General features: G+C 45.1%; 1 long non-coding RNA gene across 4 annotated transcripts in view; it reads right to left on the bottom strand.

The window, feature by feature from the left end:
- Positions 1-12,308, bottom strand: part of LOC142699196 (uncharacterized) — a 56,933-nt gene that overhangs the window by 26,052 nt on the left and 18,573 nt on the right. For all 4 annotated transcript variants that reach the window (XR_012866085.1, XR_012866082.1, XR_012866084.1 and 1 more), the window contains 3 exons: positions 8,895-8,968; positions 4,521-4,594; positions 165-238 (listed from right to left, as the gene is read on the bottom strand). This is a non-coding gene — a long non-coding RNA (uncharacterized LOC142699196). The remainder of the gene's footprint in view (positions 1-164; positions 239-4,520; positions 4,595-8,894; positions 8,969-12,308) is intronic.

Raw genomic sequence — 12,308 nt, forward strand, 5'->3', positions numbered from 1 at the left:
TGCAGAATGCAAAGGCATTTACAATGCCCTGAAATATCTGTAGCCAATATATGTACTACTAGACATGTATTCTTATATACTAGGAAGGTATTACCACACCTCTGAAAGTCCAGAGCTAGAAACTAGCCTGATAATTATCAGTAATTAATAATAATATTAATTACCAGTTCTCTGATTCCTCTATTGCCGCTGACTGGAGGATTCCATATCTTGCTTCTTTTCACTTTCAAATAGACACCTAGAAAAAAAAAAAAAAAAGAGGTGTGATAATACGTTCCTGGTATATGCTATAGATGTATTGGATCAGTAAAGAGATGTTAGTGTGCCTAGTTTCTCATAAAACAAAAGTATTTATTAAAGGGCAATTGAACCCTTTCTGGGATACCTTCTGATGAGCCAAACTAGAGATCCCACCTGAAGAATTCCTATCCAAGAATCTGCACCGTCCACCCCATCCTGACTAGAAGCCACAAGTAGCATAGAAATGTCTCTGACCACATTCCCTAATTTACTCACTGTAGCGCTCACTTCCGCTCCGTCCGGCTGGGTCCCGTAGGGTGCGCGCGCACGCTCGCGCCCGGCCTTAAAGGGCCAGCACGCGCAATTAGGATCGTCATCATCATCAACTGCCACGATTTCCTGGTCTATAAGAAGGCCCCTGGCCTTCTAATCCTTGCCTGAGCGTAGTTAGTCTTTCCCAGTCTGTCTCGCAAATGGTCCCTTAGTGTCTCCCGTTCCAGCTGTTACCCGTGGCATGTTACCGTTCCTGTATTCCGTATTGTTCCTGTGCCTACCCGCGTTCTAGTGCCTTCTGCCACGTCAAGTGCCTTCTGCCACGTCAAGTGCCATCTGCCACGTCAAATGCCATCTGCCACGTCAAGTGCCATCTGCCACGTCAAATGCCATCTGCCACGTCAAGTGCCATCTGCCACGTCAAGTGTCTACCGCTCATCGGATACTGCCCGCCACGTCTGGCGCCACTTGCCGCACCTGCCTCCAACCGTGCTGAAGCCACAGCCACCGCCCAGACTATTTCAGGTACCCAAGCATTACAGTCTGCCATTTTACTTTCGCATAGACTGTGACCTGGTCAGCTGCCGCCCCGCTACAGCGGAGCGGCCTAGTGGGTCCACAAACCCAGTGTCCGTGACACTCACCAATCACATTCTCAAGAATATCCTACGAGAACAATTACTATCGAAAAAAGAAAACCTTTTGCAAACCACAACCAAACACAACCTGACCAGGGAAATCCAACTCAAAATCATTTTATTATCAAAACTGTGTGAATTATTTCTATCACACCTACTTTACGTAATGATAATACTTTCAAGAGTAATTTTATCAAAATTTATTAGCCCCACAAAAGACTGAAAACATACTTTTACCCAAAAGTATAAGTAACCATTTCTCACTTAACTTATGCCTCCTGGAACAAAAACCCTTTTGAGTAAAGTTATTTTTTCTTCTTTGCTCTCCTGAATTAAGAAGTCACGACAGTCACAATGTTCCAATCACAGCACAATGCCCGTTTGAGAACAACAATACCTAAAAAGCTGCAGTACCTGCCACAAAGTCCTCAGTGCCAACCACCTTTCCCCATGACAATCACAATGCCTTTAATGAACCCTATGCAAGCCACAATACCTGCTAGGCCAACCAAAATTCCCACATGACAACCAGAGTGCCCTCTATACCAGCCACAATACCCCAAAAAAAGCCACAATGCTCTTCAGGCCAGACATAATGCCCCCATAACACCCACAAAGTACCTTATGCCATTTACTATTCCCCATGCCAGCCACCAGGTTCTTATAAGAGCCACTATGCCTTATGCCAGCCATATTGCCTCCTTTTAAGTCACAATCAACTCTCTTCCATGCAATAATCAATGCCCTTTAAGCCAGCCCCTATGCCCAAGTGGTATTTAAAAACTGGCAATATCCCTTTACGAGCCACTATGCTGCAATAAAAAGCAACAATGCGCTCACTTCCCCCTTTGCCAACTAGCACATGACAGATACAAATCCCCATGCTAGCCATGACACCTGCCAGACACAATGCCCTCATGACCCCTGCTATGTCCCTTATCCCAGTTAAAATGCCCCCAATGTTAGCCACAATTTCATCCATGCCAGACACAATGCTAACTAACCACAAAAACACCATGACAGTCAAAGTACCCCGTGGCAGACAACATGCTTATATGAAATCACCACTATCCCATATCCAAACCAAAATGCCCCCATTACAGCTACAATGTCCCCAGTATCCTTTATACCTCTCACAATTCCCCTTATTCCAGACACATTGCCCTCAATGCCCCCTTAGCCAACCGCAATAAAACCATGACAACCACAATGGCCTCAGTGCCCCTATGACAACTATAATGCCCTATGACAGTCAAAAAAGTCATCTTGCCAGCCACAATGACTCCATGAAATTTACTAAACCCCCATCTGCAATATTCCTTATCTCCTCAAAATGCCCTCATGACATCCACAATGTTCGTAATCCCAGTCACAATACCCCATGAAACTCACAATAAAGCCCACATGAGAGCCACAGTGCCCATGACAGAAACTATTGCCCTACAATGGCCAAAATGCCCCAATGACAACTACAATGCTCTCATTGCCCATTTTACCAGCCACAATGCCCACATAAATACCTCAATGCCCTCCATGCCAGCCCTAATACCTTCATAACTATTAAAATGCCCCCATGACAGCCACACTGAATTAGAATTCCTCAAAGACAACTGAAATAAGCTTAATGATCCTCTAATCAGTCTCATTGCCCCATGAAGGCCATCATATCCTTTCTACCAGCTATAGTGCTCCATGCCAGCAAAAACTCATATTTTCCAGTCACAATGCTGACCATAATAGCCAATATGCCACCATGACATCCACAATATCTCTTATCTCAGCCACTATGTCCTTATTACAGCCACAATTAAATACATGCCAGCCAGAATGCCTCATCGCCACCTTTCCAAAAGGAAAGTCTCCATGCCACCCACAATGCCCCTGTGCAATCTACAATGCCAAAATGACAACAGCTATATCCATTTTCCCAGTCACAAATCCCCCATGCCAGCCACAATGTACTTTATTAAAGCAACAATGCTGTCAATGCACCTTATGCTCGCCACAATGCCTCTTTGACCAGCAAAAGCCTTTAATGCCCTTATGCCAGCCACGAATCCCCACTATAACCAAAATGCCCTCACTTCCTCCTTTGCCAGTTACAATGACCTCCATGCCAGCCAGAATGCCCTTAATTTCCTTTTAGCCAACCACAATATCCTCAAGGCAACCACAAAGCCCTCATGCCAGCAATAATTCCACATTCCAACCACAATGCCAGATACAATGTACTTAATCCCGGAAACAATACCCCTTATGCCAGCCACATTGCCAAAACGACAACCACAAACCTCCAATGCCCGTATACCAACCATATTGCCTCCATGACAGCCAAAATGTCCTCACATCCCCTTTTGCGAGACACAACACCATCCATGCCAGTCACAACACCCTCACTTCACCCTTGTCCAAAAACAATGACAACATGACAACCACAAAGCCCCCATGCCAGCCACAATAACACCCGATATGTCTATTATTCCAGTCAAAATGCCGCCATAACAGCCAGTAACAATGCTGCCAATGCCCCTTATGCCAACCACAAGGACACACTGACAGCTACATATAATCAATGCCCATATGACAGACAAAATGCTCTCATTTGCCTAAAAACAAAGCCCTTCATGCCAGCTACAATGTACTAATTTCCTCTTTGTCAACCACAATGTCCACATGACAGTCACAAATCCCTATGCCAGCAATGATGGCACATGTCAGCCACAATGCCCTCCATGCCAGTCACAATGCCATTATTAGCCTATGCAAACTAGAATGGCCTTGTTCTAACCATAATGCCGCTAATTTAAGCCACAATGCCCACATGACACCCGCTATATGCCTTATTCCATCTGGAATGCTCCAACGCCAGCCATAATGGCTCCCATTCAAGCAACAATGCCTAAATGCAAGCCATAATACTCCCATAAGAGCCACTTTGAACCCATTTTACCCACAATGTCCCTTATCCCGGCCACAATATCTCCATGACAGCCAAAATGTCCTCTATGCCAGCCAAAATGCCCTCATTTCTGCTTTTGCCAGTCATAATGCCCCATGACAGCCACAGTTACCTCATTTCTCTCAATGCCGGCCACAGGGCCCTCCATACCTGCCACAATGCCCACATGACAGCAAAAATTTCCTATTGGGAAAGGGGAGATGGTGATGAATGTGTATGTTGGAATGTAAATGCAGTGAATCCATGTGCAGAATGCAAAGGCATTTACAATGCCCTGAAATATCTCTAGCCAATATATGTACTACTAGACATGTATTCTTATATACTAGGAAGGTATTACCACACCTCTGAAAGTCCAGAGCTAGAAACTAGCCTGATAATTATCAGTAATTAATAATAATATTAATTACCAGTTCTCTGATTCCTCTATTGCCGCTGACTGGAGGATTCCATATCTTGCTTCTTTTCACTTTCAAATAGACACCTAGAAAAAAAAAAAAAAGAGGTGTGATAATACGTTCCTGGTATATGCTATAGATGTATTGGATCAGTAAAGAGATGTTAGTGTGCCTAGTTTCTCATAAAACAAAAGTATTTATTAAAGGGCAATTGAACCCTTTCTGGGATACCTTCTGATGAGCCAAACTAGAGATCCCACCTGAAGAATTCCTATCCAAGAATCTGCACCGTCCACCCCATCCTGACTAGAAGCCACAAGTAGCATAGAAATGTCTCTGACCACATTCCCTAATTTACTCACTGTAGCGCTCACTTCCGCTCCGTCCGGCTGGGTCCCGTAGGGTGCGCGCGCACGCTCGCGCCCGGCCTTAAAGGGCCAGCGCGCGCAATTAGGATCGTCATCATCATCAACTGCCACGATTTCCTGGTCTATAAGAAGGCCCCTGGCCTTCTAATCCTTGCCTGAGCGTTGTTAGTCTTTCCCAGTCTGTCTCGCAAATGGTCCCTTAGTGTCTCCCGTTCCAGCTGTTACCCGTGGCATGTTACCGTTCCTGTATTCCGTATTGTTCCTGTGCCTACCCGCGTTCTAGTGCCTTCTGCCACGTCAAGTGCCATCTGCCACGTCAAGTGCCTTCTGCCACGTCAAGTGCCTTCTGCCACGTCAAGTGCCATCTGCCATGTCAAGTGCCATCTGCCACGTCAAATGCCATCTGCCACGTCAAGTGCCATCTGCCACGTCAAGTGTCTACCGCTCATCGGATACTGTCCGCCACGTCTGGCGCCACTTGCCGCACCTGCCTCCAACCGTGCTGAAGCCACAGCCACCGCCCAGACTATTTCAGGTACCCAAGCATTACAGTCTGCCATTTTACTTTCGCATAGACTGTGACCTGGTCAGCTGCCGCCCCGCTACAGCGGAGCGGCCTAGTGGGTCCACAAACCCAGTGTCCGTGACACTCACCAATCACATTCTCAAGAATATCCTACAAGAACAATTACTATCGAAAAAAAAAAACCTTTTGCAAACCACAACCAAACACAACCTGACCAGGGAAATCCAACTCAAAATCATTTTATTATCAAAACTGTGTGAATTATTTCTATCACACCTACTTTACGTAATGATAATACTTTCAAGAGTAATTTTATCAACATTTATTAGCCCCACAAAAGACTGAAAACATACTTTTACCCAAAAGTATAAGTAACCATTTCTCACTTAACTTATGCCTCCTGGAACAAAAACCCTTTTGAGTAAAGTTATTTTTTCTTCTTTGCTCTCCTGAATTAAGAAGTCACGACAGTCACAATGTTCCAATCACAGCACAATGCCCGTTTGAGAACAACAATACCTAAAAAGCTGCAGTACCTGCCACAAAGTCCTCAGTGCCAACCACCTTTCCCCATGACAATCACAATGCCTTTAATGAACCCTATGCAAGCCACAATACCTGCTAGGCCAACCAAAATTCCCACATGACAACCAGAGTGCCCTCTATACCAGCCACAATACCCCAAAAAAAGCCACAATGCTCTTCAGGCCAGACATAATGCCCCCATAACACCCACAAAGTACCTTATGCCATTTACTATTCCCCATGCCAGCCACCAGGTTCTTATAAGAGCCACTATGCCTTATGCCAGCCATATTGCCTCCTTTTAAGTCACAATCAACTCTCTTCCATGCAATAATCAATGCCCTTTAAGCCAGCCCCTATGCCCAAGTGGTATTTAAAAACTGGCAATATCCCTTTACGAGCCACTATGCTGCAATAAAAAGCAACAATGCGCTCACTTCCCCCTTTGCCAACTAGCACATGACAGATACAAATCCCCATGCTAGCCATGACACCTGCCAGACACAATGCCCTCATGACCCCTGCTATGTCCCTTATCCCAGTTAAAATGCCCCCAATGTTAGCCACAATTTCATCCATGCCAGACACAATGCTAACTAACCACAAAAACACCATGACAGTCAAAGTACCCCGTGGCAGACAACATGCTTATATGAAATCACCACTATCCCATATCCAAACCAAAATGCCCCCATTACAGCTACAATGTCCCCAGTATCCTTTATACCTCTCACAATTCCCCTTATTCCAGACACATTGCCCTCAATGCCCCCTTAGCCAACCGCAATAAAACCATGACAACCACAATGGCCTCAGTGCCCCTATGACAACTATAATGCCCTATGACAGTCAAAAAAGTCATCTTGCCAGCCACAATGACTCCATGAAATTTACTAAACCCCCATCTGCAATATTCCTTATCTCCTCAAAATGCCCTCATGACATCCACAATGTTCGTAATCCCAGTCACAATACCCCATGAAACTCACAATAAAGCCCACATGAGAGCCACAGTGCCCATGACAGAAACTATTGCCCTACAATGGCCAAAATGCCCCAATGACAACTACAATGCTCTCATTGCCCATTTTACCAGCCACAATGCCCACATAAATACCTCAATGCCCCCCATGCCAGCCCTAATACCTTCATAACTATTAAAATGCCCCCATGACAGCCACACTGAATTAGAATTCCTCAAAGACAACTGCAATAAGCTTAATGATCCTCTAATCGGTCTCATTGCCCCATGAAGGCCATCATATCCTTTCTACCAGCTATAGTGCTCCATGCCAGCAAAAAATCATATTTTCCAGTCACAATGCTGACCATAAGAGCCAATATTCCACCATAACATCCACAATATCTCTTATCTCAGCCACTATGTCCTTATTACAGCCACAATTAAATTCATGCCAGCCAGAATGCCCTCATCGCCACCTTTCCAAAAGGAAAGTCTCCATACCACCCACAATGCCCCTGTGCAATCTACAATGCCAAAATGACAACAGCTATATCCATTTTCCCAGTCACAAATCCCCCATGCCAGCCACAATGTACTTTATTAAAGCAACAATGCTGTCAATGCACCTTATGCTCGCCACAATGCCTCTTTGACCAGCAAAAGCCTTTAATGCCCTTATGCCAGCCACGAATCCCCACTATAACCAAAATGCCCTCACTTCCTCCTTTGCCAGTTACAATGACCTCCATGCCAGCCAGAATGCCCTTAATTTCCTTTTAGCCAACCACAATATCCTCAAGGCAACCACAAAGCCCTCATGCCAGCAATAATTCCACATTCCAACCACAATGCCAGATACAATGTACTTAATCCCGGAAACAATACCCCTTATGCCAGCCACATTGCCAAAACGACAACCACAAACCTCCAATGCCCGTATACCAACCATATTGCCTCCATGACAGCCAAAATGTCCTCACATCCCCTTTTGCGAGACACAACACCATCCATGCCAGTCACAACACCCTCACTTCACCCTTGTCCAAAAACAATGACAACATGACAACCACAAAGCCCCCATGCCAGCCACAATAACACCCGATATGTCTATTATTCCAGTCAAAATGCCGCCATAACAGCCAGTAACAATGCTGCCAATGCCCCTTATGCCAACCACAAGGACACACTGACAGCTACATATAATCAATGCCCATATGACAGACAAAATGCTCTCATTTGCCTAAAAACAAAGCCCTTCATGCCAGCTACAATGTACTAATTTCCTCTTTGTCAACCACAATGTCCACATGACAGTCACAAATCCCTATGCCAGCAATGATGGCACATGTCAGCCACAATGCCCTCCATGCCAGTCACAATGCCATTATTAGCCTATGCAAACTAGAATGGCCTTGTTCTAACCATAATGCCGCTAATTTAAGCCACAATGCCCACATGACACCCGCTATATGCCTTATTCCATCTGGAATGCTCCAACGCCAGCCATAATGGCTCCCATTCAAGCAACAATGCCTAAATGCAAGCCATAATACTCCCATAAGAGCCACTTTGAACCCATTTTACCCACAATGTCCCTTATCCCGGCCACAATATCTCCATGACAGCCAAAATGTCCTCTATGCCAGCCAAAATGCCCTCATTTCTGCTTTTGCCAGTCATAATGCCCCATGACAGCCACAGTTACCTCATTTCTCTCAATGCCGGCCACAGGGCACTCCATACCTGCCACAATGCCCACATGACAGCAAAAATTTCAAATTGGGAAAGGGGAGATGGTGATGAATGTGTATGTTGGAATGTAAATGCAGTGAATCCATGTGCAGAATGCAAAGGCATTTACAATGCCCTGAAATATCTGTAGCCAATATATGTACTACTAGACATGTATTCTTATATACTAGGAAGGTATTACCACACCTCTGAAAGTCCAGAGCTAGAAACTAGCCTGATAATTATCAGTAATTAATAATAATATTAATTACCAGTTCTCTGATTCCTCTATTGCCGCTGACTGGAGGATTCCATATCTTGCTTCTTTTCACTTTCAAATAGACACCTAGAAAAAAAAAAAAAAAAGAGGTGTGATAATACGTTCCTGGTATATGCTATAGATGTATTGGATCAGTAAAGAGATGTTAGTGTGCCTAGTTTCTCATAAAACAAAAGTATTTATTAAAGGGCAATTGAACCCTTTCTGGGATACCTTCTGATGAGCCAAACTAGAGATCCCACCTGAAGAATTCCTATCCAAGAATCTGCACCGTCCACCCCATCCTGACTAGAAGCCACAAGTAGCATAGAAATGTCTCTGATCACATTCCCTAATTTACTCACTGTAGCGCTCACTTCCGCTCCGTCCGGCTGGGTCCCGTAGGGTGCGCGCGCACGCTCGCGCCCGGCCTTAAAGGGCCAGCACGCGCAATTAGGATCGTCATCATCATCAACTGCCACGATTTCCTGGTCTATAAGAAGGCCCCTGGCCTTCTAATCCTTGCCTGAGCGTAGTTAGTCTTTCCCAGTCTGTCTCGCAAATGGTCCCTTAGTGTCTCCCGTTCCAGCTGTTACCCGTGGCATGTTACCGTTCCTGTATTCCGTATTGTTCCTGTGCCTACCCGTGTTCTAGTGCCTTCTGCCACGTCAAGTGCCATCTGCCACGTCAAGTGCCTTCTGCCACGTCAAGTGCCATCTGCCACGTCAAGTGCCATCTGCCACGTCAAGTGCCATCTGCCACGTCAAATGCGATCTGCCACGTCAAGTGCCATCTGCCACGTCAAGTGTCTACCGCTCATCGGATACTGCCCGCCACGTCTGGCGCCACTTGCCGCACCTGCCTCCAACCGTGCTGAAGCCACAGCCACCGCCCAGACTATTTCAGGTACCCAAGCATTACAGTCTGCCATTTTACTTTCGCATAGACTGTGACCTGGTCAGCTGCCGCCCCGCTACAGCGGAGCGGCCTAGTGGGTCCACAAACCCAGTGTCCGTGACACTCACCAATCACATTCTCAAGAATATCCTACGAGAACAATTACTATCGAAAAAAAAAACCTTTTGCAAACCACAACCAAACACAACCTGACCAGGGAAATCCAACTCAAAATCATTTTATTATCAAAACTGTGTGAATTATTTCTATCACACCTACTTTACGTAATGATAATACTTTCAAGAGTAATTTTATCAAAATTTATTAGCCCCACAAAAGACTGAAAACATACTTTTACCCAAAAGTATAAGTAACCATTTCTCACTTAACTTATGCCTCCTGGAACAAAAACCCTTTTGAGTAAAGTTATTTTTTCTTCTTTGCTCTCCTGAATTAAGAAGTCACGACAGTCACAATGTTCCAATCACAGCACAATGCCCGTTTGAGAACAACAATACCTAAAAAGCTGCAGTACCTGCCACAAAGTCCTCAGTGCCAACCACCTTTCCCCATGACAATCACAATGCCTTTAATGAACCCTATGCAAGCCACAATACCTGCTAGGCCAACCAAAATTCCCACATGACAACCAGAGTGCCCTCTATACCAGCCACAATACCCCAAAAAAAGCCACAATGCTCTTCAGGCCAGACATAATGCCCCCATAACACCCACAAAGTACCTTATGCCATTTACTATTCCCCATGCCAGCCACCAGGTTCTTATAAGAGCCACTATGCCTTATGCCAGCCATATTGCCTCCTTTTAAGTCACAATCAACTCTCTTCCATGCAATGATCAATGCCCTTTAAGCCAGCCCCTATGCCCAAGTGGTATTTAAAAACTGGCAATATCCCTTTACGAGCCACTATGCTGCAATAAAAAGCAACAATGCGCTCACTTCCCCCTTTGCCAACTAGCACATGACAGATACAAATCCCCATGCTAGCCATGACACCTGCCAGACACAATGCCCTCATGACCCCTGCTATGTCCCTTATCCCAGTTAAAATGCCCCCAATGTTAGCCACAATTTCATCCATGCCAGACACAATGCTAACTAACCACAAAAACACCATGACAGTCAAAGTACCCCGTGGCAGACAACATGCTTATATGAAATCACCACTATCCCATATCCAAACCAAAATGCCCCCATTACAGCTACAATGTCCCCAGTATCCTTTATACCTCTCACAATTCCCCTTATTCCAGACACATTGCCCTCAATGCCCCCTTAGCCAACCGCAATAAAACCATGACAACCACAATGGCCTCAGTGCCCCTATGACAACTATAATGCCCTATGACAGTCAAAAAAGTCATCTTGCCAGCCACAATGACTCCATGAAATTTACTAAACCCCCATCTGCAATATTCCTTATCTCCTCAAAATGCCCTCATGACATCCACAATGTTCGTAATCCCAGTCACAATACCCCATGAAACTCACAATAAAGCCCACATGAGAGCCACAGTGCCCATGACAGAAACTATTGCCCTACAATGGCCAAAATGCCCCAATGACAACTACAATGCTCTCATTGCCCATTTTACCAGCCACAATGCCCACATAAATACCTCAATGCCCTCCATGCCAGCCCTAATACCTTCATAACTATTAAAATGCCCCCATGACAGCCACACTGAATTAGAATTCCTCAAAGACAACTGAAATAAGCTTAATGATCCTCTAATCAGTCTCATTGCCCCATGAAGGCCATCATATCCTTTCTACCAGCTATAGTGCTCCATGCCAGCAAAAACTCATATTTTCCAGTCACAATGCTGACCATAATAGCCAATATGCCACCATGACATCCACAATATCTCTTATCTCAGCCACTATGTCCTTATTACAGCCACAATTAAATACATGCCAGCCAGAATGCCTCATCGCCACCTTTCCAAAAGGAAAGTCTCCATACCACCCACAATGCCCCTGTGCAATCTACAATGCCAAAATGACAACAGCTATATCCATTTTCCCAGTCACAAATCCCCCATGCCAGCCACAATGTACTTTATTAAAGCAACAATGCTGTCAATGCACCTTATGCTCGCCACAATGCCTCTTTGACCAGCAAAAGCCTTTAATGCCCTTATGCCAGCCACGAATCCCCACTATAACCAAAATGCCCTCACTTCCTCCTTTGCCAGTTACAATGACCTCCATGCCAGCCAGAATGCCCTTAATTTCCTTTTAGCCAACCACAATATCCTCAAGGCAACCACAAAGCCCTCATGCCAGCAATAATTCCACATTACAACCACAATGCCAGATACAATGTACTTAATCCCGGAAACAATACCCCTTATGCCAGCCACATTGCCAAAACGACAACCACAAACCTCCAATGCCCGTATACCAACCATATTGCCTCCATGACAGCCAAAATGTCCTCACATCCCCTTTTGCGAGACACAACACCATCCATGCCAGTCACAACACCCTCACTTCACCCTTGTC

Source organism: Rhinoderma darwinii, unplaced genomic scaffold, assembly GCF_050947455.1.
Source record: "Rhinoderma darwinii isolate aRhiDar2 unplaced genomic scaffold, aRhiDar2.hap1 Scaffold_141, whole genome shotgun sequence".
NCBI lineage: Eukaryota > Metazoa > Chordata > Amphibia > Anura > Rhinodermatidae > Rhinoderma > Rhinoderma darwinii.